Source organism: Lissotriton vulgaris, chromosome 5, assembly GCF_964263255.1.
Source record: "Lissotriton vulgaris chromosome 5, aLisVul1.2, whole genome shotgun sequence".
Lineage (NCBI taxonomy): Eukaryota > Metazoa > Chordata > Amphibia > Caudata > Salamandridae > Lissotriton > Lissotriton vulgaris.
Window position 1 is genome coordinate 1866072148 of NC_141693.1, and position 27255 is coordinate 1866099402.

A 27255-nucleotide genomic window follows, 5' to 3' on the forward strand; every position below is an offset into this window, starting at 1 on the left:
ACCAAGCCCCAAACCCCCAATCGCCACCATAAAATTCAGAAGTCAGGCAACCTCCTTGTTAGAAATGGGATCTCTGGCTGGCCAAGGCTTGCGCCAAAGTCAGTCAGAGACCACCACTCTAAGTCAGGGCAAGGGAGTTACACGCCAAGATAACCCCTGCTCAACCCCTTGGTAACGTGACACGAGCAGTAAGGCTAAACTCAGAGGCTATGTAAGTTAAGTGTTTGCACACGCACCCCCAGCAACACCCAAGGCCCACCACAAAGGAAACTCCACACAAGGTAATGAATAAAAATAGCCTTTGTATTACACCAAGCACATTAGATAAAAACACACACTTTACAATGTGCCAGAGGCACGGGCAGACTTCACAGGGGATATGTACAAGACAGGGCCACCTGGACCACTGTCAGGAATATGCACTTTTAGACTTAGTACTTGGTAGAATTAGCACTTGTAGGAATAGTAATTAGCACATAGAACACTTGTAGCATCAAATAGCAAATGTAGCACAAAATATAAAAATAGAGCACACAACCAGTAACTACTGGTAACAGGTAAGTACCACCTACACAACCCTAACCACCTTAGGAGAATATTACGCAGGGAACCAGGACCTCACTAGGAAAACCTGTACTAGGAGAAAACAACCACCTAAGTATCACCATACATTTAGGGGTATAGACATAGGAACATTACACATGATGCATCACATACATTCTGGGGTATAGGAGAAAGCACATGATGCCTAAATATATTCAGAGGTGCAGCACAGAACACAATTGCGCAGAAATCACATTAGGCCACAACCAGTGACTGTCCCAAATGTCAGGGGCCTAAACATAGCAGCTGCCCACTAAGTGCTGGGCAGCTGGAGACAATGGGGCCAACACGTTGGAGCCTCGTGGCCCTAAACAAATGAATGAGCCCTCAGGAGCCTCTGGTGGGCTCTGATTACAGGAAATGTGGTTTGTAGCCTCGTGGGCTAAAGAAATACTGCTGGGAACTGGGGGGAGCGGTCTGCTGCCAGCTGGGGCTGCTCTACCACCCTCAATGTCCCCAAGAGCCTCGCAGGCTCTAAAGACAAATGCGGCGTCGTTGGAGCCCCGTGGGCTCGAGAACGGAAATGCCCCTGGGAGCCTCTCTGGCTCTAAAACAATTGCGGGGGTCGAACAGCGGTGGAGCCAATCAGGCTCGAAATAATAATGTCCCCGGAGCCCTCGTGGCTCCAAACAAGAATGCTGGCCAGACGTTGGAGTCCTGCTCTTGGACTCGAAAAGACAATGGCCCCCGGAGATGTCGGAGTCCCTCTCGGGGGACTCGAAAACAAAGATATGCCCCCGGAGCCTGTCAGGGCTCGAAACAAGCAAGCTGCCCCACTCTTGCGGTGGACAACGACCATCTGCCCCGATGTGCCCCCTCTCCCTCTCAGCATTAGGGAGACTCGTGGGAGCGGCCCGCTGCCAACCGGGGCTGCTCTAGATCAGAGGAACAGCCCCCGCACTCACCGGACTTGCGGGCCTCCTCTAGGGGTCCTCCGGGCGGGGTCCTCTCTTTGCTGGCGGCCGCACAGAGCTGGGAGGCTGCGAGGGCAGGCACCAGCAACGTGCCTCCAGCCCCCACCACCACTTCTCTTCTCCCGGCTCGTCCGGGCGCACTGGCTCGGCTCCTGGGGCGGGGATGTCCTGGGAGGCGGGGTGGGCTCCCGTCCTCCCTCAGCACCCGGGACGCTTCTCCTCCTTGACCTCGCCTGGCGCTGAGTCTGCTTACACCGGAGAACGGGTTGGGCTCCCATCGACTTTCGGTTCGGAAAGGAAGTACTTCTGGGTCGCCACAGGCAGAGCAGTGGCCCGCAGGGTAGGTTTCTCGTTCGGCTGCAATCCGGGGTGGGCTCCCGGTATATTTAAATAATAAAAATAGCTGCAAGGTCCCTGGTGGAGTGGGCACCCATCAGGGGTCAAATTAAAAGTAGGACCCTGGCAACATGCGGCTTGGGCAGCCACAAGAGGGAGAATAAAGCGCTCGGAGCGCTAGGGGCAAGTCCAGCGCTCCCAGGTGCTGGTGGCTCCAGACAAGTAAAAGAAAAGCGCTCCTCATGCGCTAATGCAAATTAAAGCGCTCCCAAGCGCTTGGGACCAAATAAAGCACTTCTCAAGCGCTAGGGACACAAAAGTCCAGCAACAGGTCCTTCAGGGGGTGGGGGGCAAGGCTGGGCCTAGAGCCAGCTCACAGGGTCCTCCTAGGCAGGGAGGCAATCCCCAGTGGCGGTCCTCCTGGCGCCCAGCAGCAGCCCCCCTCAAGAAAAGTATCCAGGAAGAGAACAACTTGTAAGGGGACACAGCCCCTTTTTATACAGTGAAAACCTTTGTCTTTAGGTGCAGGGTGGGGGGAAAACCAGTTGCAGCTGGTTTTGGAGCACTCTTGATGTGCTCAGCCCCTGTCACTATTCACTGGCCAGGCTAGGGACATCAATCGCACCACAGGGGGCGGAGCCAGCATTGTGTGGGGAAAGCCCAGCCCTATTCATGTCCCAGGTGCACCCCTCCCTCACATCAGCATGCTAATCTCTCCACTCACCACCGGGGCAGACCCATCCAGACTCCTGGAGCCAGGCTCACCAGCCAGCTCCAGCCAATCACACGCCAGCACCCTTACTGCACACGCACACCAATGTCTAGAAGTGACACTTCCACAATAGACACAATCATGCCGCATACATCATTGCGCAGCATTTAATCACACGAGTCCGCACATACCAAACTCGAGCCTGCACACCTCACGCATCAGGAACTACCGGGGACACAGATATTCCCAATGCATTCCTATGGGAGGGTAGGCCAACCTCACCACACGCACGCACTTTACCCTGGGACACAGTGGTAAAGTGCGCAGAAACCAAAAAATCACTATCACCAGGTCACCATTAAAAAGGAAAAAAGTTCAGGGGTGAACCTGCCAGAAGGGCCCAGTCCAACACTCTTCATACCTCAATTATGCTTATGAGCAAGCTACGAACAGCTGAGGCCTCCCTCGTCATACATCCATCTCTCGCCCTCCTCATCAAACCACTAATCACAAACAAGCAACTCTTGCTGCTCACTCAACCGTAATAGCGCTTAGAGACTATTTTATTCATAGTGTGTATAGTATTCCTCAAGTAGAATAAAAAAAATCTCTTTTGTTATGCCGTATTTTTCAATAGTTTTAATACTGAAAAACAATTTGTCTTAAAATTATTTTGCGGGCATAGATTGTAGGGGATGCCCTGGGGTTCCTTGTGGGGTGCATGAGGGCTGTGAAATGTAATCATGTCTCTGTGTGAGAAGAAAATGAGATGAGGTGAGCCTGTGAGTGTTGGGGGTTGATGATATGAAATGCAGTCTGTCTCTGTGAGCAGGAATGAATCACCTGTCTGTGAGAGAATGAATGAAGAAGCGAATGTCCTTGTGGATGTAGCTACCGTGACTGTAGAGTGACGACTGACATAGGGCACTAGGACCCTGCGGGTCATAGGGCAGTGACCAGGTCACTGAACACCACGTCCTTTAGGGACAGGAAGTGGACAGAGGACAGAGGACAGCAACGAGGACGGACGTGCTGCGACACGCTCCCAATATAGAAAATAATGAAAGTGACTACCCTCACCTGGCGTCTTGTATTTCCTGCGCTGACCGCACCACCAACAACACGACATCTGGCGACGAAGGGTGACGAAACGACACGCGTGAAATTTCCGCCGTGTGCTTAGAAAGAACTACGTGAGCGGCAAAGGAAAGACGCAAGGAGCTACACGGGAGCCCACCCCGACAGCGTCCAACGGAATACATCCAAGCGCGGTAAGCAGCAGTCGGCTAACAGCGCTAGTGCCTGAAATCAGAAGCGCAAGGTCCTCGCGCTCAGAAATTGAAACGCGAAGTCTCGCGAGAAGTGCAAACATCGGCGGCCATCTTAGAAACAGGCGAGGAAAGCCAATAAGAGCACAGAAACAACGCGACGGCCATCTTAAAGACAGGCAACACGAGATTTCGATCACGAAGTCTCGCGTGAACAAGGGCAGCCATTTTGGTTGTGACAAAAAGGACAAAAACAGTAGAAAATACAGGGCAGCCATTTTAGGGGCAGGCAAAATGAAATAAAGAAAGAAATAAAGAGAAATAGAGAAGAGAAAAAGGAAAGGGACACAGAAAGATCCCCACAACAAGGATTAATAGATAACAAAATGAAATATAAAAGGAGAAAATAACAAGAACGCTACAAAACATCAGAGATAAAAGGAATATAGAGGCAACAAAATAAAAGAAAGCGCAGATGTCTGAAACAAAGCAAAGCGCACAGTATCGCAGACCAATGCCATTCAGTGTATCAGAGCCACAAGTGGGAATAAGATGGGGGAAGTGGATTGTGAAGTTTGAGCGATACATGGAAGCAACAGATGTAGTAGAAGAAAAGAAACTAGGACTATTCCTGAATCTGGTGGGGGATGAAGTGGATGACCTTCTGATAACACACCCAAAGAGCGAGACGAGCACATACAAAGGACTAATAAACTGTCTAACAAATAAATTCGATCCTCAAAGAAACATCGACTTTGAAAGATATAGCTTCAACATAGCTTTTCAACAGGAATCAATGGATGATTTTGCAACCAGGCTAAGGAAATTAGTAGCCCATTGCGAGCTCAAAAAATACGACAATGAGCAGGCCATCCGCCTAAGACTGATAGAAGGCTGTTGTGACACAGATTTTCGCACGAGAATACTAAAGGAGCCAACCACTCTAGAAAGAATTCTAGATCTAGCGAGAGTGGAAGCAAGGGCGATGGCGCATGCAAGACAGATGGACCGAAGAGAGGAGCAAGTCCACAGAATAATAGACACGAGTCGAAATGGAAATTGGAAGAAAGGGTCGAAGGAACAGGCGACAAAAAAACAAGGATCCCAGTGCTACAGATGCAGGTTAGAGTTTCCGCATCGAGGAGCATGCCCAGCATTCGGTCAAATATGCCGAAAGTGCAACAGAAGCAACCATTTCGCCACCATGTGCCAAGGAATGCAATTCAAGAATGAAAGGGGAAGGCCAGGGAGACCGAGAACAACAACAAACAGACATGTGCGACACATGGAAGCGACCACCAGGAGCTCGTCGCTGGAGTCAGGAGATGAAGAAGAAGAAACAGCAGAGAAAGGGGAACGCCTATACCTCATGTCTACAGATGAAGGGCAGGAGGAAGAACACATCAGACTAGTGGACAAGCAGTCAATAAAGAAGACAGACTGGGTGACCATAGACGTGGATTAGATTGGATTGGATGTGTATTTGTAAAGCGCGAATTGCTGCCCGGAGGCGTCCAAGCGCTAAGAATACCGCCAACCCAGGTTGTGGCCCCGTGGGGAGAAGAAGGAGATGATCAGATTGGGTGAAATAAAAAGGTTTTCAGCTGTTTCCGGAAGGCTAGAAGGTTAGGGTTAGCTCTAAGATGCAGCGGGAGGGTGTTCCAGGCCCTGGCCGCGTTATATGAGAAAGACCTGCCTCCGTATCTGGATCTCTTTATTCTGGGAACTGCTGCCAGGAAGGTCTGACTCGAGCGTAGATTCCTATTTGGCATATAGTGGGTTATTAGGTCTTGAGTGATTCTGGGGCCAGAGTTCCAGAAGGCCTGATGAGCTATGCACATGGCCTTGAACATAACTCTCTGGCGCACTGGTAGCCAGTGGAGGGATATCAGTCCGGCCCTGACTGACTGTCTGCAGGGAGTGTTGAGTAAGATGCGGGCAGCGCAGTTCTGGACTATCTGGAGCCTTCTCAGAGTGTATTCCGGGGCCCCGAGGTAGAGTACATTATTAAAATCAAGGCGTGACTGGATTAGACCTTGGACCGCTGTTTGTCTGGCCTCCCTAGGAAGGAGAGGAAGGATTCTCCTCAGCATCCTCATGATGCCGAAACATGTTGCTGAGAGTTTTGTGGCTTGCGTACTGAAGGACAGAGATCTGTCAAGCCAGACTCCGAGACTCTTGATGCTGTTTTTTGGGGTAGGTGGAGGGCCCAGACTAGGTGGCCACATGGATGCAGGGACACTGAGGTCTGGGGGACCAAGAAGCATCAACTCGGTTTTGCCCCCGTTCAATTTTAAAGATGAAAGAGACATCCAGGTTTTCACTTCCTCTAGGCACTCTCTAAGCTCGCCCTGTGCTGATGGATTAGCAACCTGCGTCAGAGAGACCACTAGCTGCGTGTCGTCCGCGTAGGAGATGATCTTAATCCCAAAAGGGCGGACGACATCCGCCAGTGGTCTCATGTACAGGTTAAAGAGTGCAGGGCTTAGAGAGGAACCCTGGGGGACTCCGCATTTCAGAGGTCTGCTAGTGGAGACAGACTCGCCGTCAAACACGCGGAAGGACCTGTCCTCTAAGAAGGACTGGAACCAGGACCATGCTTTGTCCTTAATCCCGACCTGGGACATACGTTACAGCAGGGTGTTATGGCTGACCGTGTCAAAGGCCGCGCTGAGATCAAGGAGGATCACTGCCACTGATCCTCCCTGATCCAGAATTTGTCTGGCTTCCTCGGTGACCATGAGGAGGGCGGTCTCGGTCCCGTGTTTCGGTCTAAAGCCGGTCTGGGTTTGGTCCAGTAGATGGTGCACTTCTAGGAAGTTTATTAGTTGTTGGTTTATATGTTTCTCCAGGATCTTGCTTATCCATGGGAGCAGTGATATAGGGCGATAATTGCTCAGGTCAGTAGAGTCCAAGTTGAGCTTTTTCAACAGGGCTCTGACCATGGCCTGCTTCCATGCTGTCGGGACCGTGCCGGAAGAGATAGAGGCATTTAAGACCTCCCTTATGATGGGGAGGGTCGTGTGTGCGGCTGCCATTATTATATCTGGCGGTGCTGGGTCATTGGGGGAGCCGGTTTTTACTTTCCGTGCTAAGGGTTCGAGGGAAGCTAGGTCCAGGAGGGGGAAGTGGCTTAGCGTAGGTAGGTGTGTGTTGGAGGGGGGAACAGTGGAAGAAGGAGGAGTGACTGAGGGAGTGGAGTTTTCCGGGGGAAAGGCAGAATAGATGGAGCTGATTTTGTGATGAAAGAATTCGGCGACATTGTTACAGTGGGTGGAGGTCTTATCCGCCTGCAAGCATGGCGATTGTTTGGATAATTGTTTGATGATCTGGAAAATTTCTTTAGGTTTGGATTTGGCGAGCAGGATTTTCTCGGAAAAGTATGTAGCCTGGGCAGCTTTTATCAGTGATTTGTATTCACTGATAGTTTTACGATACAGGGTTTTTTTATCTGCGGAGTAATCAGAGCGCCAATGCCTTTCAGATTTCCTGCAGAGACGCTTCTTGTCTCTAAGAACATCTGTGTACCATGGGGCCGTTTTGTATGAGCGTTTGAGCGTGGTTTCTTTTTTGGGAAGAACGATGTCTAGCGAGTCAGTGATCCAGTCGGCATATGCCTGATTTGCTATGCCGGAGTTATCTTCAATCAGAGGTGGACTCTCCGCGAGTTTACTAGTCCACTTGTCGACTGCTAGGTGAGACCAAGCTCTCATGGATCTCGTAATGGGTAGAGGTTCGGGGGGTTTTGGCGTGGACCAGCTAATGGGAATGAGGAAGTGGTCCGTCCAGGGCAAGGGGATAGGAGAGCTGGTTAGAAGGTCATGACAGTTGCTAAAAACCGGGTCCAATAAATGGCCCTTTGCATGAGTAGAGGATATGACTCGTTGAGTGAGTTGTAAAGCCGCTAAGTCATCTATTAAGGTCGCAGCTGTATGATCTGATATTGAGTCAAAATGAAGGTTAAAATCTCCTAGCAGGATAAAGTTGGATGTGGCATATAAGCGTTCAGCCACGCTTGAAGGGAGACTGACGTGGAACTGCCTTGAGGGGCCGGGGGGGCGATAGATAAGGGAGCCAGAAAGGCACCTATTGGGTGAAAGTTCAATATTAAAAGTGAGGCTTTCACAGTCCAGAATGGTTTCGGGGACTATTCGGCAGTGAAATTGTTGTTTGTGAATTATCGCCAGGCCTCCACCTCTACGTTCCTGTCGATCTTGCCGAGAGATTTGGAAACCTGGTGGGAGGGCGTCTATGACCGCTGGCTCAGCGTCAGGGGATAGCCAGGTTTCTGTTAAGAATAGTATATCTGGTGTATGCTCTTCAATTAGAAGCGCAATTTCCACTTTATGTTTTGGGAGGGAGCGGCAATTCAATAAGAGCATGCGGAAGTCATGTAGCAGTTCAGTCGCAACTTTCGGTTTAAGACGAGAATGGCATTTGGGACAGGCAGGTGGCAACTTGTCTGCTTGGTAGCTGTGCTGACATAGTATGTTAGTGGTGGCCCTGAGGCTGTGGAGGGTGTCTGCACTATAGAGGATGTGGGCCAGGGAACGCGATGCAGAGGGGAAGGCCCTAGGCACGGACTCGGCGCGGACGAGCGCAGACGAGCTATCCTTATGCGCGCATTCGGCGCGCAATCGTTGCGCCCGCTGCGCTTCCGGTGCATACACATTATTATAGGGCAGGGAGGGGCGTGGCCTCTAGGGGGGCGTGTCCCTCGACTCGGCGTGGCCGATGGCGCCTGGCAAACCTCCTGTGAGCTCTCCTTCCCAGCGCTGGAACCGCTGTTGGGGAAGCTTCTAAGCAGGGGCTGAGCAGGTAAAGTGCAATTGTTTTAAAATCATAATATCACAATTTAAGAATGGATTAGTGCAAAAGAACGCTAAAACTAGCTCCCGGCTGTGCCTCAGGAGGGTGGTGGGATTCTGGCGCGCTCGTAGTTCAGCGCTCCAGATATACGATCAGAAGGGGGCGTGGCCTCGAGGGGGGCGTGTCCCTCGACTCGGCGTGGCCGATGGCACCTGGTAAACCTCCTGTGAGCTCTCCTTCCCAGCGCTGGAACCGCTGTTGGGGAAGCTTCTAAGCAGGGGCTGAGCAGGTAGGGGCCACACCAAACAAAATTTGTGCTAGACAGTGGGGCCACGTGCAACATTATGTGTGCCACTGAATACGAAAAAATGAAGAGAAAACCAAACCTGCAACCATCAAGTGTACGAGTATTTACCTGGGGTGCACAAAATCCAGTAACAAACATGTGAAAGTTCACGGACACTATGACGCACAAAGGTAAGACCGTCACTGAAGAAATTCATGTGCTACGAGGAGACATTCCCGTACCATGCTTACTAAGCAATGTCACAGCGAAAGTGATGGGCCTGTTGCAGATGACATATCACATATCGGACAAAAAGAACATCTTACAAGAATACCCGAAGCTAACGAAAGGACTGGGAAAGCTGAAAGGACGACAGATCACACTGCATATCAACGAATCAGTCAGACCTGTCGCCCAGCATCACCGAAGGGTACTGATCCATCTGCAACCGCAGGTGGAAGAGGAAATAAAAGCACTCTTAGAACAAGACATCATCGAACCAGCTGAAGGGCCAACGCCATGGGTGTCCCCAATAGTTGCTGTACCAAAAAAGGACACTGCACAAATTAGAATATGCGTGGACATGAGAATCCCCAACACAGCGATTGAACGAGAACGACATCCGGGGCCACATCTAGATGACATGATTAGCTGCCTGACGGGAATGAGAAGATTTTCAAAACTAGACCTATGCAAGGGGTATCACCAACTGGAGCTGGACCAACAGTCCAGGTACATAACAACCTTTTCAACACACCTAGGTCTGTTTCGCTACAAGCGATTAAGCTTTCGAATATCGTCAGCAGCTGAGATCTTCCAAGAAACGATCAGACAAATCATTAGACCAATCAAAAACAGCCTGAACTACAGTGACGATATCCTGGTATTTGGCAAATCAGATGAAGAACATGATAAAGCATTGAGAAAAGTCTGCTCGCAGCTCGGAGAAGTGGGCCTAACAGTAAATGAAAAGAAATGTGAATTGGGAAGAGAAGAACTGGTATTCTTCGGGCACATATTCTCGAAGAAAGGAATGAGACCAGATCGCAGTAAAGTAGACACCCTAGAGAAGGCAAAAGAACCAAAAGATGTACCTGAAGTGCGCTCATTCCTCGGCCTTGCCAGCTATTGTGCGCGATACATCAAAGATTTCGCAACAGTGAGCACCCCACTGCGAGAAATCACGAAGCAGGGCCAAACATTTGAATGGACCACAGAATGCAGTAAGGCATTTGAAGAAATAAGGGCGTCAGTAACGGCTGTAGATCACCTGGCATATTTTGACCCGAACCTATGCACTGAATTGACTGTGGACGCCAGCCCAGTAGGTCTTGGTGCAATACTGGCACAGCATAAACATGGAAAGGACTCGCCACGACGGATCATCGCATATGGAAGCAAGAGCCTGTCAGACGTTGAAAGAGCATACTCTCAACCAGAGAAGGAGAGTCTGGCGGTAGTATGGGCATGTGAGCACTACCACATGTTCATATATGGGAAGCCATTCACGATCGTAACAAACCACCAAGCATTAGTTACCATCTATGGAAACCCGAACGCCAAAATACCACCAAGAATTGAACGATGGAGGATCAGACTGATGGACTACAACTTCAAGATTGTCCACAAGCCCGGAAAGGACCACAACCCCGCTGACTACATGTTACGACACCCACTTCCTCATCGAGAAAATGGCACCACCATGGCAGAAGAATATCTAAATTTCATCTTAAAACAGAACACTCCGGCGTCAATAACAATTGTAGAACTAGAGCGAGAAACAAAAAGAGACCCGACAATGCAGGCAATAGGAAACTTAGTGCGGCACAGAGATGGAGACACATTAACAATAACAGCCCCGCAGGAGAAGGGGTCATAAAAGATGAATTCTAGCTTTCAAAAAGATAAGTGAAGAACTATCTGAAACTGAGAACGGAATTCTGATGAGAGGGTCAAGAATTGTGGTACCGTACCGACTAAGAAAAAGAACAATTGAACTAGCTCACGAATCACATCGAGGCATTGTAGCGACAAAGAAGATGTTGATAGAAAATGTGTGGTTCCCAGGACTGGACAACATGGTGGAAGAAGAAGTAGCACACTGTCATGTCTGTCAAGTAACCGGACCACCTTCCAAGCCAACAGCGTTGCAAATGTCAGAACTGCCACCGGCAGTATGGACTGAGCTGGCAGCAGACTTTTATGGACCACTAGAGACTGGAAAGTACCTGTTAGTGGTCATTGATGAGTTTTCAAGATTTCCAATTGTGAGAGAAATATCGTCGACATCAGCAAGTGCCACATTACCAGCATTAGACGACATATTTGCTGCCTGGGGTTCCCCACAAACATTAAAAACGGACAATGGCCCTCCGTTTTCTGGAGAAGAATTTAGTCGATTTATGGAATACTTGGGAATCAAACATCGGAAGATAACACCCCTGTGGCCACAAGCCAATGGAATGGCAGAACGATTTATGGGAACTATAAAGAAAGCCATCCAGCGAGCAAAATTTACACAAATATCAATTGGACAAGCACTATGTCAAGTGCTGAGAGACTACAGGAATACCCCTCACAGCTCCACAGGTCGATGCCCAGCGGAACTGGTGTTGGGACGATCAAGCAAAACAAGACTGCCTCAGATAGATCAAAGGCAAGCACGGATCGAAGTGACATAGTGGAAAGAGATCATGAAGCAAAAAGAAAAATGAAGGAATATGCGGATAAGAAGAGAAACGCATCGGAACATCAGCTAAATGAAGGAGACCTGGTGGTGGTGAGACAGAGACAACAACGGAAGTCGGACAGTCCATTCTCAAAGGATCCGCTAGTAGTGACCAACATAAAAGGATCAATGGTGACGGCAGCATCCGACCATCAACGAATAACGAGAAATAGTTCCCATTTCAAGGAGCTCAAAGTGGAAGAGCAAGAACCAGTGGCAACATCACCAAAAGTGGAAAACAGAGAGCAAGAAACTAGCAGAGAAGCAAGACCAAGCAGAATGTGCAGGAACCCAAAAAGACTAATTGAAGAAATGTAGATAAAGCATATCTCTCTCTCTCTCTCTCTCTCTCTCTCTCTCTCTCTCTATCTCTCTCTCTCTCTCCGTCACTACCTCTATGATGTACCAAGACTTTGTGCATGTGACAAAGAACTTTGTTTGTGACAAGGGAGGAGATGTAGCAACCGTGACTGTAGAGTGACGACTGACATAGGGCACTAGGACCCTGCGGGTCACAGGGCAGTGACCAGGTCCCTGGACACCACGTCCTGTAGGGACAGGAAGTGGACAGAGGACAGAGGACAGCAACGAGGACGGACGTGCTGCGACACGCTCCCAATATAGAAAATAAAGAAAGTGACTACCCTCACCTGGCGTCTTGTATTTCCTGCGCTGACCGCACCACCAACAACACGACTGTGAGGGTAAATGAAGCGCCTGTCCGCTTGAGGGTAAATGAAGCGCCTGTCCACTTGAGGGTAAATGAAGCGCCTGTCCGCTTGAGGGTAAATGAAGCGCCTGTCCACTTGAGGGTAAATGAAGCGCCTGTCCGCTTGAGGGTAAATGAAGCGCCTGTCCGCTTGAGGGTAAATGAAGTGCCTGTCCACTTGAGGGTACATGAAGGGCCTGTCCGCATGAGGGTAAATGAAGCGCCTGTCCGCTTGAGGGTAAATAAGGTGCCTGCCTTGTGAGGATGAATGAAGCGTCTGTCTGAGTGAGAATGAATCATGCACCTGACTGTATGAGTGACTGACCTTTGACAGTTTGTTTCAGCGTCAGCCTCATAGAGCCATGTCCTGTGGTGACTGACTCCGAGATGGGCCAGACTCCTGAGGAGATTGCAGAGGTGAAGAAGATGTATTCATGAGCGCGTCAAACATTAACACACCAGTAGTCTATGCACTTGTCAATTCATCTCCTGCACCCTTCACTTCACGCCCAGCTGAAGCTGAGGTGCCAGATTCACTTCTGGACACCACACCCTACATCTCAAACTCTCACATTGTCATCATCAACCTCTCTCCTCCCAGTATCCAGAGTGCCGTTCTGTAGAGTTCAAATCATGAATTGGTCTGAAGACCTCTAGTTTCTCACTGGATCTCAGGAAACCTCAAATTAGCATTCCCCAGGTACAAAAAGAAAATGACACATGCAAGAACATTCTCAAGGTAACGCCCCTAAAATTTGGAATGCGCTACCAGACAAGGGTCATCTCTGCCCCTCCTCAAGGTCTTCTTGAAAGATCACCTGACATGTAACCAACATCTTGGTATGAAAAATCCTTCATCTCCCACTTCCATGCATTCTTTGTAATCTCCCAATCAAAATCACAATGTTGATTAATCTTTAAAGAAAATATAGAACTTCACAGTTTCTTTCCTGAATGTATATTGTATGTACAGAACATACAATCTCCAGCTTTCCTCTTCTGAAATATTGGCATGTATGCATTACTTACCTGTCTCCTACTTTCACTTCCTCTTTCTACAGAAGCCTCATTACAGATTCTCACTCAATTTACCTACTGCAAGTGCCCCATAGCACTGTTGCCCCAAACAACAATTACCTACTGTCCGTGACCTATTCTCTGTTTGCTGCTGCTGCTTGTTGACTGCTGCTGTGTTGCCAGATTTGAAATACTAAGCAAGCACAATTTCCCTTAAACAGAAGTTTAAAGCTTAAACAAGGCCTTCCATTGGAAGCCCAAACAGAGCCTAGCCCTCAAAAACCATCAAGAGGAGCACCTTGAACATTGAAAAAACAATGTATTCTCATGAGTGAATAACATGCTTTAAAGTATGCTCTATATTATTTGCTGACAGATAAATACGCCCTTACTAAAGCACAAAATATCTGTGCCATATCCTGAAGTTTCTGTTTGATTTTTACATGTCTTATTTGAATATTAAAATAATGTAATTTTTTTATTGATTTTACATTTTTTCATCTATATAAAGCTTATCTTAATTCATGCACTGAACTTTTAACAAACTATTGTACAAATGTATATGGACTAACTTTTAAATACTTCACACATGTTGCATACCCATTACAAGATGGCCACCACACCACCACTGCCTAAAGTCCCTCTTCTTTATGGCTAGATAAATAAAGACCTCCACACTATTTATCCTGCCACTGGCCAAATTGTACATCATCTCTACTATTTAGTCAATGGCTGGCTAAACAGCAGAGATGATGTACTATTTTACCAGCTGCTGAGTAAATAGCAGAGATTTTATACCCTGGGGCTGGCGCCTGGATAAATAAACAGTTCCCTTTTACACACTCATGCTGTGTGAGGTGTTCCAGGAGTGAATCGGGAACATGTATGGCTCAATTTTTATTATTATTTCTGTTTTTTATGTAGTGCTATGTCTATGGCTACTGTTTCCATCATCTCCTTAGTACTGTTTTGACAATAGTAACCTAGTGATGGGTTGGCCAGAAAGCAGGGTTTGATAGAATGCCTCAAAAGGGAGAAAGCAGTGTGTAAAGAGGAAGGCAAAATGTGACAACCCCATTTATAACAATGATAAAACGTGCCACTGGCAGTGTGAAAGGAGAAGGTGTCAATTTACAGCAACAAAATGCTGTTAAGTGGCTTGGTGTGTAAGGATGAGCACCTTAAGGTAACAGTATAACATATTCAAAATGGGTTGAGGAGTGTATAATTAGCAAAATACAATGGGAACAGTGGGTAATGCACCACAGGGGCAGTAGGTAAGGAGGGGACTCCAATTTAACAATCATTACATGCACTACTGGTCCAGTCTGTAAAGAGATAAACTTCAGTTTAACACTACAAAAATGCACTATAGGGACAGGTGCAGAGATGGGGACCCCGCCATAACAATCATAAAATACCCCACTGACGAGTGTGTGTAATGAGGGATGCTCCCACATAAGGATAATAAAATGCACCACTGGGCAGAGATTTTAATATAACAATCATAAAATGCAACACTAATGAAGAACAGGAACCCCAGTCTAACATTCTGAAAATGCATTGCTGTGTATAGAATTAAAGAAGGTGGCACAAAGCAACAATCATAAAATGCACCACTGGCGATAGCATGCAAAGAAGGCGGCATAACGTACAATAATAAAATGCACCACTGGGGTTAGCATGCAAAGATGGCGACCAAATGTAAGAATCAATAAAATGCACCTCTGGACAGAGTGTGTAATGGAGACTCCAATGTAACAATCACAAAGGTCACCACAGGACCACTGTGTAAGTACAAGGACCCCAATGTAACACTCCAAAAATGCACTACTGGGGATCGCATGCAAAGAGGGCGGCCCAGTGTAACAGTCATAAAATGCACTACTGGGCAGAGTGTATAATGGAGACTTCAATGTAACAAGTATAAAATGCACCACAGGACCACTGTGTAAGTACAGAAACCCTAGTTTAACACTGAAGATACACCACTGGGAATAGCATGCAAAGAAGACGGTCCAACATAAAAGGCACCACTATGCAGAGCGGATAATAATGGAGATGGCAATGTAACATTCATAAAATGCATCACAGGACTAATGTGTAAGTTTAGGGACCCCAGTCTAACACTCTGAAAATGCACCACTGGGGATAGCATGCAAAGAAGGCGCCCCAATGTAACAATCGTAAAATGTACCAATTGGCAGAGTGTGTAACAAAGACCTCAATGCAACAGTCATAAACTTTACCATAGGACTAATGTGTAAGTACAGGGACCCCAGTCTAACACTCTGAAAATGCACCACTGGGGATAGCATGCAAAGAATGTGGCCCAACGTAACAATCATAAAATGCACCACTTGGCAGATTGTTTAACAAAGACTTCAACGTAACAATCATAAAATGCATCACAGGACTAATGTGTAAGTACAGGGACCCCAGTCTAACACTCTACAAATGCCCGACTGGGGAGAGCATGCAAAGAAGGCGGCCCAACGTAACAATTGTAAAATACACCAATGGGCAGAGTGTGTAAAAAAGACTTCAATGTAACAATCATAAAATGCATCACAGGACTAATGTGTAAGTAGAGGGACCCCAGTCTAACACTCTGAAAATGCACCACCGGGGAGAGCATGCAAAGAAGGCAGCCCAAATGTAGCAATCAGAAAATGCACCAATTGGCAAAGTGTGTAACAAAGACCTCAATGTAACAATCATAAACTTCACCATAGGACTAATGTGTAAGTACAGGGACCCTAGTCTAACACTCTGAAAATGCACCACTGGGGATAGCATGCAAAGAAGGCAGCCCAATGTAATAATCGTAAAATGTACCAATTGGCAGAGTGTGTAACAAAGACTTCAATGTAACAATCATAAAATGCATCACAGGACTAATGTGTAAGTACAGGGACCCCAGTCTAACACTCTACAAATGCACCACCGGGGAGAGCATGCAAAGAAGGCAGCCCAATGTAACAATCGTAAAATGCACCAATTGGCAGAGTGTGTAACAAAGACCTCAATGTAACAATCATTTACTTCACCATAGGACTAATGAGTAAGTACAGGGACCCCAGTCTAACACTCTGATAATGCACCACCGGGGTTAGCATGCAAAGATGGCGACCAAATGTAAGAATCAATAAAATGCACCTCTGGACAGAGTGTGTAATGGAGACTCCAATGTAACAATCACAAAGGTCACCACAGGACCACTGTGTAAGTACAAGGACCCCAATGTAACACTCCAAAAATGCACTACTGGGGATCGCATGCAAAGAGGGCGGCCCAGTGTAACAGTCATAAAATGCACTACTGGGCAGAGTGTATAATGGAGACTTCAATGTAACAAGTATAAAATGCACCACAGGACCACTGTGTAAGTACAGAAACCCTAGTTTAACACTGAAGATACACCACTGGGAATAGCATGCAAAGAAGACGGTCCAACATAAAAGGCACCACTATGCAGAGCGGATAATAATGGAGATGGCAATGTAACATTCATAAAATGCATCACAGGACTAATGTGTAAGTTTAGGGACCCCAGTCTAACACTCTGAAAATGCACCACTGGGGATAGCATGCAAAGAAGGCGCCCCAATGTAACAATCGTAAAATGTACCAATTGGCAGAGTGTGTAACAAAGACCTCAATGCAACAGTCATAAACTTTACCATAGGACTAATGTGTAAGTACAGGGACCCCAGTCTAACACTATGAAAATGCACCACTGGGGATAGCATGCAAAGAATGTGGCCCAACGTAACAATCATAAAATGCACCACTTGGCAGATTGTTTAACAAAGACTTCAACGTAACAATCATAAAATGCATCACAGGACTAATGTGTAAGTACAGGGACCCCAGTCTAACACTCTACAAATGCCCGACTGGGGAGAGCATGCAAAGAAGGCGGCCCAACGTAACAATTGTAAAATACACCAATGGGCAGAGTGTGTAACAAAGACTTCAATGTAACAATCATAAAATGCATCACATGACTAATGTGTAAGTAGAGGGACCCCAGTCTAACACTCTGAAAATGCACCACCGGGGAGAGCATGCAAAGAAGGCAGCCCAAATGTAGCAATCAGAAAATGCACCAATTGGCAAAGTGTGTAACAAAGACCTCAATGTAACAATCATAAACTTCACCATAGGACTAATGTGTAAGTACAGGGACCCTAGTCTAACACTCTGAAAATGCACCACTGGGGATAGCATGCAAAGAAGGCAGCCCAATGTAATAATCGTAAAATGTACCAATTGGCAGAGTGTGTAACAAAGACTTCAATGTAACAATCATAAAATGCATCACAGGACTAATGTGTAAGTACAGGGACCCCAGTCTAACACTCTACAAATGCACCACCGGGGAGAGCATGCAAAGAAGGCAGCCCAATGTAACAATCGTAAAATGCACCAATTGGCAGAGTGTGTAACAAAGACCTCAATGTAACAATCATTTACTTCACCATAGGACTAATGAGTAAGTACAGGGACCCCAGTCTAACACTCTGATAATGCACCACCGGGGTTTACCTGCAAAGAAGGCGGCCCAACATAACAATCATAAAATGCACCACTGGGTAGAATATTTAATGAAGACTTCATCATAACTATAATAAAATGGACCACTGGGCAGAGTGTATAATGGTGACTTCAATGTAACAAGTATAAAATGCACCACAGGACCACTGTGTAAGTACAGAAACCCAAGTTTAACACTGAAGATACACCACTGGGAATAGCATGCAAAGAAGACGGTCCAACATAACAACCATAAAAGGCACCACTATGCAGAGCGGTTAAAAATGGAGATGGCAATGTAACACTCATAAAATGCATCACAGGACTAATGTGTAAGTTTAGGGACCCCAGTCTAACACTCTGAAAATGCACTACTGGGGATAGCATGCAAAGAAGGCGCCCCAATGTAACAATCGTAAAATGTACCAATTGGCAGAGTGTGTAACAAAGACCTCAGTGCAACAATCATAAACTTCACCATAGGACTAATGTGTAATACAGGGATCCCAGTCTAACACTCTGAAAATGCACCACTGGGGATAGCATGCAAAGAATGTGGCCCAACTTAACAGTCATAAAATGCACCACTTGGCAGAGTGTGTAACAAAGACTTCAATGCAACAATCATAAACTTCACCATAGGACTAATGTGTAAGTACAGGGACCCCATTCTAACACTCTACAAATGCACCACCGGGGATAGCATGCAAAGAATGTGGCCCAACGTAACTCATAAAATGCACCACTTGGCAGAGTGTGTAACAAAGACTTCAACGTAACAATCATAAAATGCATCACAGGACTAATGTGTAAGTACAGGCACCCCAGTCTAACACTCTACAAATGCACGACTGGGGAGAGCATGCAAAGAAGGCGGGCCAACGTAACAATTGTAAAATGCACCAATGGGCAGAGTGTGTAACAAAGACTTCAATGTAACAATCATTAAATGCATCACAGGACTAATGTGTAAATACAGGGACCCCAGTCTAACACTCTGAAAATGCACCATTGGGGATAGCATGCAAAGAAGGTGGCCCAACGTAACAATCATAAAATGCACCAATTGGCAGAGTGTGTAACAAAGACTTCAACGTAACAATCATAAAATCCATCACAGGACTAATGTGTAAGTACAGGGACCCCAGTCTAGCACTCTACAAATGCACGACTGGGGAGAGCATGCAAAGAAGGCAGCCCAACGTAACAATTGTAAAATGCACCAATGGGCAAAGTGTGTAACAAAGACTTCAACATAACAATCATAAAATGCATCACAGGACTAATTTGTAAGTACAGGGACCCCAGTCTAACACTCTGAAAATGCACCACCAGGGAGAGCATGCAAAGAAGGCATCCCAAATGTAGCAATCCTAAAATGCACCAATTGGCAAAGTGTGTAACAAAGACCTCAATGTAACAATCATAAACTTCACCATAGGACTAATGTGTAAGTACAGGGACCCTAGTCTAACACTCTGAAAATGCACCACTGGGGATAGCATGCAAAGAAGGCGGCCCAATGTAATAATCGTAAAATGTACCAATTGGCAGAGTGTGTAACAAAGACTTCAATGTAACAATCATAAAATGTATCACAGGACTAATGTGTAAGTACAGGGACCCCAGTCTAACACTCTACAAATGCACCACCGGGGAGAGCATGCAAAGAAGGCAGCCCAATGTAACAATCGTAAAATGCACCAAGTGGCAGAGTGTGTAACAAAGACCTCAATGTAACAATCATTTAGTTCACCATAGGACTAATGTGTAAGTACAGGGACCCCAGTCTAACACTCTGAAAATGCACCACCGGGGTTTACCTGCAAAGAAGGCGGCCCAACATAACAATCATAAAATGCACCACTGGGTAGAATATTTAATGACGACTTCATCATAACTATAATGAAATGTACCACTGGGCAGAGTGTATAATGGTGACTTCAATGTAACAAGTATAAAATGCACCACAGGACCACTGTGTAAGTACAGAAACCCAAGTTTAACACTGAAGATACACCACTGGGAATAGCATGCAAAGAAGACGGTCCAACATAACAACCATAAAAGGCACCACTATGCAGAGCGGATAATAATGGAGATGGCAATGTAACACTCATAAAATGCATCACAGGACTAATGTGTAAGTTTAGGGACCCCAGTCTAACACTCTAAAAATGCACTACTGGGGATAGCATGCAAAGAAGGCGCCCCAATGTAACAATCGTAAAATGTACCAATTGGCCGAGTGTGTAACAAAGACCTCAGTTCAACAATCATAAACTTCACCATAGGACTAATGTGTAAGTACAGGGATCCCAGTCTAACACTGTGAAAATGCACCACTGGGGATAGCATGCAAAGAATGTGGCCCAACTTAACAGTCATAAAATGCACCACTTGGCAGAGTGTGTAACAAAGACTTCAATGCAACAATCATAAACTTCCCTATAGGACTAATGTGTAAGTACAGGGACCCCAGTCTAACACTCTACAAATGCACCACCAGGGATAGCATGCAAAGAATGTGGCCCAACGTAACAATCATAAAATGCACCACTTGGCAGAGTGTGTAACAAAGACTTCAACGTAACAATCATAAAATACATCACAGGACTAATGTGTAAGTACAGGCACCCCAGTCTAACACTCTACAAATGCACGACTGGGGAGAGCATGCATAGAAGGCGGGCCAACGTAACAATTGTAAAATGCACAAATGGGCAGAGTGTGTAACAAAGACTTCAATGTAACAATCATTAAATGCATCACAGGACTAATGTGTAAGTACTGGGACCCCAGTCTAACACTCTGAAAATGCACCATTGGGGATAGAATGCAAAGAAGGTGGCCCAACGTAACAATCATATAATGCACCAATTGGCAGAGTGTGTAACAAAGACTTCAACGTAACAATCATAAAATGCATCACAGGACTAATGTGTAAGTACAGGGCCCCCAGTCTGGCACTCTACAAATGCACGACTGGGGAGAGCATGCAAAGAAGGTGGCCCAGCGTAACAATTGTAAAATGCACCAATGGGCAAAGTGTGTAACAAAGACCTCAATGTAACAATCATAAACTTTGCCATAGGACCAATGTGTAAGTACAGGGACCCCAGTCTAACACTCTGAAAATGCATCACTGGGGAGAGCATGCAAAGAAGGCGGCCCAAAAATGCACCAATGGGCAGAGTGTGTAACAAAGACTTCAACGTAACAATCATAAAATGCATCACAGGACTAATGTGTAAGTACAGTGACCCCAGTCTAACACTCTGAAAATGCACCACCTGGGGTTGCCTGCAAAGAAGGCGGACCAACATAACAATCATAAAATGCACCACTAGGTAGAATATGTAATGAAGACTTCATCATAACAATAATAAAATGCACCAATGGGCAGAGTGTGTAACAAAGACTTCAATGTAACAATCATAAAGTGCACCACGGAGGAGAGAGTCTAATGCGGCAGATGCCGGTGTAACATTCATAAAATGCATCAAGGAGAAGGTTGTGTAATGGTGGGATCCGATTGCCACAGTAAAAAAGTGTACCACTGAGGGCAATGTGTAAGGAAGGGTACCCTAATGTAACACTCACAAAATGCACCACTGAGGAAAGTGTGTGAAGAGAGAACACCCCAACTTAAATCAATAAATGCCCTACTAAGGCATGTCTTAGATAAGGGAAACTCCAACGTACAATAATAAAACGCACCTCTGGACCAGGATGTAAGGAGAGGGGCCACATCTAACACTCTGAAAATGCACCATTGCGGATAGTGTTCAAAGGGAGAGACCCCGACGCAGTGGCGTAACGAAACTTGAGGGAACTTCCTTCAAGGTATATGGAGGAGCTCTCGGTCCAGATTTAATCAGGAGCTATCGAGCTAGAGGGCTGTGCTGAAGGGGCTCCCTGCAGCTCAGGCCCATCCGCACTACGGGGGCTGCGGGGGCCTGTGCTACACAACTGCCCCAATGTAAGAACCATCAAATGCACCACTGAGGAGAGTGTGTAACGAGTAAGACCCCATTGTAACAATCATGAAATGTATCAGTAGGGGTAATGTTTAAAGAGGGAGACCCCAAAATAACAATCATAAAATGTAGCTCTAGGGAGCATGTTTAGTTCGGCAGACTCCAATGTAACAATCATAAAATGCACCACTGGGGAGCATGTGCAATGAGAAAGACTCCTCAAAGTGTACCATGGACGGCAGCAGCGTGTAAGGAAGGGTACCCCAATGTAACACTTATTAAATGCAGTACTGGGGCAGAGTGAAAAGATGGAGACTACTGTAACAGGCATAAAATAACCACTGGGGCAGTGTGTAATTAGTGGAACACCATTGTTCCAATCATGAAATGTACCTCTGCTGAGCAGCTTGTAAGGAGGGAAGGCTCATTGTAACTATCACAGAAATCTACCATGCATTAAATGTATCCCTGTGAGCAGTGTGTGAAGAGGGAGACCCCAACATGACACTCATAAAATGTACCACTGGAAACTGTGAGAAGGGAAACCTCAACCTAACAATTATAAAAGGTACCACTGGGTCAGTTTGTAAAGAGGATAACCCTGTAGAATAGTGGTCTTTGAGTGTAAGGTATTAAACTACAAAGTGACAACTAGCACATGTGCACAGCTGGCAAAGAGCACTCATTTATGGGTACTACTCTTGATCTATTCCTGCCGTTTTAACCTGCAGATATTGGTATTTTGTTACTTGTTTTGCCATGTTCCCCATTGTTTAAAACTCCCAGCAGGCACTGTGATGTTGTCCAAAGAACCAGGACAACGCATCTCACATACTCAACAGTACTACCGTGGTCACTCCCAAAGGCCAGGAGAGGTCTGATCAAGTCAGTGCTCCATCTCAAGAGGAGATTTTGGCCTTGGGCCAAGGGTTTGGGACATGGGCGTTGGCTGGCTACGCGCTATGAGGGCGAAGATCCATGTCGACGCAGAAGCTCCCAACAGTTCCTCACTGGGAAGGGAACCTGAAAAGGTTGTCCCTTGTCACCCTTATCACCACTTCATTGTGCTTCTATGGTAGAACCTTTCACAAATAAAGTCCACAGTGAAAGGTGAATGGAACCACAACTGTACAGGCGATTTCAATTGCAATATATGTGTGGATGACATCTTATCATTACACGGGGATACGCTGCATTTGCTTGTCCACTTCCCCTGAATGGATAAGTAGGCCTACTGCAAACAAGCCTTAAGTTTTAAAGTCAAGTTTCCAGAATCTGAGATGTTTACCCCACAATTCCCAAACTGCTGTAGTGGCTGAAGGCTCAGTTCTCTCTCCATTGCATAAATAGGCGTACATTACCTCTATAGCCAAAATGACCACCTGAACTACTAATGAATCTGAAAAAAAAGTGCCACACGAACTCCAGACATGGCATGGTAATACCTTCTGAAGGACTGCGCATTGTGGCAGTCAAATATGGTCAACAATTATTCCACAACTGTCTCAGACCATCCTGGTCACAGTCCTAACAGAGATTCCTATAAATCCTTCTGGACCTGTCCCGAGATATGTTGATTCTGTGATGAGGTGGGGTCATTCCAAATATTAAGGGCTACCATGTAAACAAGCATTGGCAAAGCCAACAGGTGTAGCATTGTCAGCCATCCTTTTAGCAGTTCTCGTTTCGTTTTGTCATGGTTTGTGTAAAACTTTACTGTGTAAGACGTTGCTGGGCCCTTATCAATAAAAAAATAAAAATTGGTTAAAGACAGAAATGTTTGTTTTCTTCTAAAACCCAGTTGCAAAGTGAGCAAGGGACTCACGTCTGAGCATACCCTGCTAACTTATGGCGAACAAAGCGGTATAAAAGGGGGTGGTGATGGACGGAGCATCTGAACCATTCAAACAAACACACCCAGTCAACAGAGCTGAAGACTGCTGGAATGCCAGAAACCAGTCCTAGGAAGCTTGTTTCCGGTCCAGGGAAGGCATGGCTTGGCAGTTCGGGCTGGACTGTTCCCATGAGGCACAGGGTCAGACTGATTTGCATATGGCCATGTCTGAACTGGGGTGGCAGAGTGGGCTAAAGAACGGTGATGGATTAAACCCAGATCTGTTGACTGGGTGTGAGTGTTTGATTGGTTCAGATGCTCCGTCCATCACCACCCCCTTTTGTACTGTTAATTCAGATTATCAGAATTATTTCATTTTTATATTCTTTGATTTCTTGAAGGAGTGTTGGGCGAGACAATCCCACTCTAGCAGAAGCTACTTCCACCTTTTTTTCAAAAGGTGGTGTGACATATAATCTTGCAGAGGCCGCCGCACCCGCCCGAAGGGTGGGGGAGGCTCGAAGGCCGGCGCCATAACCCTCGTGGTGCCACCAGCGGGGGTAAACTGGTTCTGGGCGCTTCGATGCGCACAGGAACCAGCGGAAGCGGGGTGCGCACCAGCCACCCGACCGGAAGTGACCTGTTGACCTGAGCGCCCCCAAAGGGCACCCAATGGTCAACCTGGCTTTGTTTGAACCCCCCAATCAGGGGGACTCACCTGAGACCTGCATGGAGGGCTCAAGAGGATTTAAGCGACGCCGCCCACCCAGCAGAAGCACATCGCATTCGAGGAGCTGGGAGAACGGCGCAACAGCAGCAACGACTGAAGAACGACTGAAGAAGAGAGGCGACGCGGCGAAGGACGAAGCAGGAAGACGGCGAGACTCCGGTGGAAGATCCAGGTCATCATCACCGAGGACGCCTTACGGAGCGCGGCGCGCCGTGCCAGCTCCCCCGAAGCAACAACAGGTAAAAACCGCGGCAAGCTCAGGGCTCGGGATAAGCACACGCAGTCAGCTGTGCCCCCAGCAGACGGCCTGACGCAGACGCGAGAAACTAAGAAGCCACAGACAAGTGCGCAGAGACTCACGACATGTCGGAAGGCCAGCCGGACGAGATGGCGGAGGTACTGATGAAGATCCGCGAGTTATCGGCCATCCACGGCGACGACTGGCTTCACCCTCACCTGGGCAAAGGGAAAGAGAACAGACCGGTGGAACAGGCGGACGAAGAACCAGGGCCTTCCGCACCCAAGAAGCTGAAAAACACGCCGATGAAGAGAACATCGAAGAGGAACCCTCTGAGGAAAGTGCGGCAGAAACCCCTTCCGCCGAGGCCAGAGGGCAGCGAACAGGGCGAGACGACCGGCAAAAAGAAAAAGGGTGAGCATATTAGCAACATCGTAAAGGAATGTCTAAAATCGCTGGCGCCGGGGCTACTTAATGGCACAGGGCAAGGGGTACCAGGGCCTAGGGAGCAGCGCGCGGAGGAAGCGGCAGGTCTCACGTGGCATATGGTCGACCCGGGGTGGGCCCGTCAGACAAGAGTGCAGGAGCAGGTAAGCTTGTCCGCCCAGGGGGAACAGATTTCCCCGCTACCCGGTTGGGGTTACGGCCCCGTTTCAGGAAGCCCACCTCCGAGTGGGGTAGTCAACGATCATTACGTCAGGCCATCCCCCGGCCCGGCATCCCTGACTACGAAAGCCACCGGCTTGGCATGTCTCATCCCCCTAGCGGTAAAAGAGAGGATATGGCGCAAAGAATTCATAGACATATTTTCGCTGCTTGAAATACAGCTAGAGGGACTTGATCTAACCACGTGCGACAGGAAAGAGGAGGACAGGAGAGAAAGGCGTGGGGCCAGAAAAGAGCGCAGTTTCGACAATTGGTTAGACGCCTTCAGAATCATGGCGTGCATTATAGTGGAGAGGTTCCCCCATTGCGCGGCTGACTTGTGGCTTTACGAGGCCAATATCCACCTAGCACAGAGGCAGTTCCCGGGGGATGCCTGGCTAGAATACGATAAAGGGTTTAGATTAAAAATGCAGAGGCACCCCGAAATGGAGTGGAATGAGGAGGATGTCTCCGGTTTCATCCACAAGATGCTCACAGCCAAAGACGTTAGGGCCTGGGCCGGAAAAGGCGACCAGCCCTTTCGGAGCTCATACCAAAAAGGGAAGAGTGGTTCTTATCAAAGGCGGTCGAACGGGAGATCATACTCCCCAACCGCAACTAAGGCGATCTGTTGGAGATACGAGGCGGGGGACTGCTCATGGGGCTCGTCTTGTAAGTTTCAACACGCATGCGCTAGCTGCGGGGGCAAGCATGCCACCGCCGCATGCAAAGGTTCCAAACACGAAGCGAAAAGGGAGAAGAGAGAAAAGAGCAAGAAGCATTAGCCCCAACGCGGGGGAAAAGAGGGGACTGGTGGACATTTGCAGGCGCCAGCTGGCCAGATCCCCCATTATTACACAACAGCTGCGCAGATTAACAAACAAATACCCGAACAAAGCAGAGGCCAGGTCACTGGTAGAGGGCTTCGAGCAAGGCTTTGTTATTCCATTCCATGGCCCGCTCCCCTCGGCGGGGGCGAGCAACCTGAAGTCGGCAAGCCAACACCCCGAAGTGGTTAGCGCCAAGATAGAGAAAGAAGTGAAACTGGGTAGAGTTGAGGGCCCTCTCCCAAAGGAAGTACAAGGAGGCATAGTCATCTCCCCGCTAGGTGTGGTCCCCAAGAAAGAACAAGGTCAATTCAGGCTGATACACCACCTTTCGTTTCCGGAAGGTTCCTCCGTGAACGATGGTATCGACCCCGAAGCTTGCTCAGTGGGCTATGCGTCAGTCGACGACGCAATCGAGCTGGTGAAGGCGACAGGCAGAGGGGCCCTCATGGCGAAAGCCGATATTGAATCCGCGTTCCGACTATTGCCGGTCCACCCTTCCAGTTTCCACTTACTGGGCTTCCAATGGGGCGAGGACGTGTTTATTGACAAAGCCATGCCCATGGGATGCGCGATATCATGCGCATATTTCGAGCAGTTCGCCACTTTCTTAGAATGGGCGCTGCATGACCGGCACCAGGAAGGTGGGAAACTGCACTACTTAGACGATTTCCTGTTCACGGGCCCGGCAGGTTCCGCATTGTGCGCAAGCACATTGGCAGCCTTCGAGGAGCTAGCCAGGTCCCTAGGGGTCCCCCTCGCAAAAGAAAAAACCACAAGCCCGACCACAAGTCTCACGTTCCTGGGCATAGAGTTGGACTCTATAGCGGGAACGGCCAGGCTGCCTCCAGGCAAAGTAAAGGAATTTTGCGAGGAAGTATCGAAGCTACGGGGTCGGAACAAGGCCACCCTGAGGGAGATCCAACGAGTGATAGGTAGACTCAACTTCGCGGCTCGGGTAATCCCGCCCGCCAGGGTATTTTCAAGGCGCCTGACAGGGCTATTGGCCGGCGTCACCCACAAGCACCACCACATCAGGCTGAGCGCAGGCGTGAAACAGGACCTGCAGGTGTGGGACGA